The sequence below is a fragment of the Triticum dicoccoides genome, chromosome 7A (assembly GCF_002162155.2).
Source record: "Triticum dicoccoides isolate Atlit2015 ecotype Zavitan chromosome 7A, WEW_v2.0, whole genome shotgun sequence".
Lineage (NCBI taxonomy): Eukaryota > Viridiplantae > Streptophyta > Magnoliopsida > Poales > Poaceae > Triticum > Triticum dicoccoides.
The window spans coordinates 258,758,089-258,763,252 of record NC_041392.1 but is presented as its reverse complement, the minus strand read 5'-3'; positions in this window follow the sequence as shown (position 1 = coordinate 258,763,252).

The following is a 5,164-nucleotide window of genomic DNA, read 5'->3' as shown; positions in this document are numbered from 1 at the left end:
TCGACCGTAGGAGGTCCGTTTCGTCTGTTTTGCGGTACGCCACACCCCTCCCGATCAACAGGACCCCCATTTCGACCGTAGGAGGTCCTTTTCGTCCGTTTTGCGGTACGCCACACCCCTCCCGATCAACAGGACCCCCGTTTCGACCGTAGGAGGTCTGTTTCCTCTGTTTTGCGGTACGCCACACCCCTCCAGATCAACAGGACCCCGTTGCGAATGTAGGAGGTCCGTTTCCTCCATTTTGCGGTACGCCAGGCCTCGTTTCCATCGCCTATTCTGCCCAAGCCCTCCCGATGAACATGACCACGCATTCCGTTCCGACCCAGTCGGTTGGCTCCCACGCGTTCCGTTGCCTCACGATGAACACGACGCATTCCGTTGCCTCTCGATGAACACGACGCATTCCGTTGCCTCCCCATGAACACGACGCATTCCGTTGCCTCCCCATGAACACGACGACGACGCAGTCTCTCCGTTCCGACCCAGCCATGTACATGAGCCCTGGCCATACGTATGCGCGAGTAGGCGTTCGAGACCCCGCCCGTATGTACACATACGTGGCCGTATTTTGTTTCTTGCACCCTGGCCGCTGTACGTACGTGTACATGCTACGTGTGTGCCTCTAGTACGACACATGCGCGCCTCTACATCCACCAGTATATATGTACGTACACGTTCACAACCAGAATGACAACGCTACATACGCTTCGACCAGGTGGGTCCCGACTGTCAGGCACTTCCTTGCGTGCGAAGATGTAGCTGGTGGGCCCCAACAGTCAGGGAGGAAACGTTTTTTTCGCGAAATATGGTGGCCCGTCCGGTGGGTCCCCATTGTCAGGTGGAGGAATAATTATTTTGCATGTAATAAGGAGGCACTTCCTTGTTGCGGCCGTGGACCCAGCTGTTAGCCTCTCCACGTACAGTCCACGTCCGATGGAAGCCATTCCTTGACCACGTTGACCACGCCGCGCCGAGAGCACCAGGGCGGTGGACAACGGCGAGGCCTAGGAAGGGGACGACACGGAGCCGGGGAAGACGCGGCAGTGGATGCCGACGCGTAGAGGAGTACGAGGGTTCACTTGTTCGCTGCGGTGTGAGGCTGCCATTGCCGCAGAATAACAGGGGGTGTGGGTGAGTAGAGGGATGGCCTAGCCAGCGGTGGGAGTAGTAGGGGGCGGTGAGGCCTCTGCCGCATCGCAGCCGGCCACGAGAGGCAGGAGCACGAGGCACGACCGATGCTAGTTTGGGCGGACGGAGCAAGAAGACCAGAGGTTGAATAAGCACTACGGCTGTTGGATGGACATCGTACGGTCACTGGAGCTAGATCGTGCATATTGACTAAGTTGACAAAGCCCTTCGTCCCCGTCAACTTAGTAGGCCCACAAGTCAGCCTACCACTATAGTGGGTCCCACCTAACAGGGGGAGTATTCATTTTTTTGTGCGTAATAAGGAGGCACTTCCTTGCGTGCGAAGATATAGCTGGTGGGTCCGAGGTGTCAGCGGCGGTAACATTTTTTTGCGAAATACAGAGGCCCTTTCGGTGGGTCCCTGATGTCAGGTGGAGGAATCATTATTTTGCGCGTAATAAGGAGGCATTCCCTTGCGTGCGGCCGTGGACCCAGCTGTCGGCCTCTTCACGTACAGTCCACTTCAGATGCATGTCGGTCGTTGACCATGTTGACCAGGCCGCGCTGAGAGCACCAGGGCAGTGGACGACGGCGAGGCCTAGGAAGGGAACGACACGGAGGCAGGGAAGACTCGGCAGTTGTTTCCCACGTGGAGGGGAGTACGACTGTACGAGGGTTTACTGGTTTGTCTGCCGTCGCCGGAGAATAACAGCAGGTGTGGGTGTGTAGAGGGATGGCTAGGCCAGCGATGGGAGTACAATGGGGCGGTGAGGCCTGCGCGGCAGCAGAGCCGACCGCGGGGAGGAGGGAGCAGGCAGTCCCGCCGGTGCTTGTTTGAGCGGCTGGAGCAGGAAGAGCAGAGTTTGAAGAAGCACAACGGCCATTGGATGGCCATCCAATAGTCACTGCTTGTGCGTCAACCTTTTTTTGGGAAAGCCTCAAATCTGTGGAAAACATCATACAACCCATCTGCCATTATTTCTAATAATTTATAGCCCATTTGCTAATTATTAATGTTTTTTTGGAGCCCATATTCTTTTTGTTAGCATTACATCCCATATTGTGGCCACGGTTAAAAAATTATATGAAATTTTGCATATTTCGGTGCGGTCCGAACTGTTTTTAATCCCGAAATTTCGACTCACATTCAAACTGATTTTAAAAATAAATGTATATCAATATAAAATCCAACAAATTCTCCACGCATAAAAATTAATGTAATTTAAAATCTCGAAATGAAAAAAAGATATTTGAAACTAATTGTCGGTTTGATGTGTTTTAAAAATGTACAACCCATTTCTCATTACTGATGGACCATTTTCTCGGCCAGCCGAATGAAAGCTCTCCTCGTCTTGAAAGATTTGCAGCCCAACAGGCCTGACAAGGCGACTTACTTGGCAAACCACAAAAAAACTGGGTTGTGGCCGTGGACCCAGCTGTCAGCCTCTCCACATACAGTACTCTTCCGATGGAATGTCGTTGACCACACCGCGCCGAGAGCACCAAGGCGGTGGACGACGGCGAGGCCTAGGAAGGGGACGGCGCGGAGCCGGGGAAGACGCGACAGTGGATGCCCACGCGGAGAGGAGTACGAGGGTTCACTGGTTCGGCTGCGACGTGAGGCTGTCGTTGCCGCAGGGCCTGGCTAGCGGTGGGAGTAGTAGGGGGCGATGAGGCCTCAACGGCAGCACATCCGACCACTGGAGGCAGGAGCAGGCGGTCTCCCCGGCGCTGGTTTGGGCGGCTGGTGCAAGAAGAGCAGCGATTAAAGAAGCAGCAGGACCGTTCGATTCAAATCCAACGGTTACTGCTACTAGAATCGTTTGTTGACTAAGTTGACAAGCCCTGCGTACGCGTCAACTTAGTAGGCCCACAGGTCAGCCTCCCAACCGGTGCGCCCCAAATGTCAGTGGGAGGAATCGTTTTTTTCACGTAATAAGGAGGCAGTTGATTGCATGCGGCCAGGCCAGCGGAGGGAGTAGGGTGGGCCGGGGAAGCCCGCGCGGCATCACAGCAGGCCACAAGAGGAGGGAGCAGGCAATCCCGCCGGCACTATTTTAGGCGGCTGGAGCAGGAAGATCAGAGATTGAAGAAGCACGTCGGCCGTTGGATGGACATCCAACAGTCACTACTGCTAGAATCGTGTGTTCGATGACAAAGCCTTGCGTCAACAAGTCAGCCTCGAAATCTGTGGCGTGTACAACCCATTTGCTATTATTTTTATAATTTTTACTCATTTTATAATTCATGTGGAATTTATTGCAGCCGTTTTCCATTTTTAGAATTGCTGGCCATTTTCTGGTCAGTACCAGGCTCAAAAAATTAACTAAATATGTGGGAAATTTTGAAAATTCGCAAATTTTTACTGGGGAACGAAATATTCTTAATCCAAAAATTAATAGCCATACTAAAACAAATTAGTACTATGTCATGTTAAATCCAATGAAATACGTATAAGATATTAGTGAAGAACAAAAACAAAAAAAGAAACTTATATCCCATTTGCTATAATTTTTTTGGAATTTTCAACCCCTTTTGATATTACTTTTAACAGACATTGACCATACTCTTAAGCCAGGCCGGAATGCATCCCTCCTCGTCTTGAAAGATTTGCAGCCCAGTAATTCAGAGAAAACAAATAGGCCTAGCTTGTGTATTCTTCAAAAAGAAATACCGGGCTACCTATTTTCCCAAAGAACTGGTGCATGAGCATTTAGCTTTATTTATTTATTTATGTTTAGGGGACCATGAGCGTGTACCTGGTCCGGATTCATGTGAGAGCCTCCCTTCCAGTTAATTATGGGCTTCTCTATTGGGCCTTCATCAGTGGGCTGCATGTTATCAACAAGTGGAAAATGTGTTCCGTACGAAAAATAGTATGCGCTACGTACGATACGGGGCACTAAAGGATCGAACCATGCAACGACTTCCAAAACATTGTGTTTTTTGTTATAACAACACATTTAGTCAACCAACAGACGAAATATACTACTGATTGTACATTGAAAATAGCAGCAGCAGCAACCAGGGCTGGGGGTGCAACAGAAGCAGTAAGCAGGCCAGAAGAGTGAAGACACAACTCTCTCTTCCAAACCAAACATCAGCCATCATTACAAAAGGGCTACCAAAAAAGAACAAGTGTATGCATCAAACTAAATAAAGATCCTACTACACCAAGTGTACGCATCTAATTAATTGGCTCAGTTAGACGTTACTATTTATTAAGCTATGGAGATTGGCTGACGGCTTGAACCAGATGGGTGCCTGACAGGGGAAACTCCAGCCAGCAGGTCCAAGTCTGATACTTGCGACCCTCTCTCCTACTTTGGCCTGCAGAGCGTGGTGGCACATATCAGGGTATGGTGCATGCAGAGATGCATGGTACGCTGTGTACACACAGTTTTGCCTAATGAACGAAACTGCGCTGCCATCATGATCCTTGCCGTCGGTCATCTCCTGGTTAATCGGATAATTCAGTCCGACAAACAGAGAGCGTGTACCAAGGCTACTTACCAGCCTCCAATCAAAAATTCCTGAAGGCCCAGAGAAGCTGGGATCCTGCTCAAAGACCTTGCAGTGATTGTATTCCGCGAAACAACACGTCCGGTACGTGCGAACAATCATCAATCTTTCGCCATCGTCTGATCGAGCCAGGAACCACCTGCAACTGCCATGCCGCTTTTCTTTGAAATGTTCTCGGATTAGGAAGGGTAGGGACACCAGGCGGCCTACAACATCATATCAAGTTGGAGTCAAATAAAAAAGGGCTCTTGATTTAGTCAATCTTAAGAACAACATGTTATGAGCATGAATATTTTTTCAGCAAATGTTGACAGTAATATAAGCAAGCCATCATGATATCATAGGAAAGTAACATACTGTAACATCCGTTCGTAGTGATGACTGGAGTAGGCCAGCAATACGTCCAGCCATAGAAGGAGTCGACAACGTAAATGAAGCCCTTGTGTTCAATGGCATCAGAGAACCATGGAGGATGTATGATCCTGTGATGGACGTGCAGATTTATCCACTTACC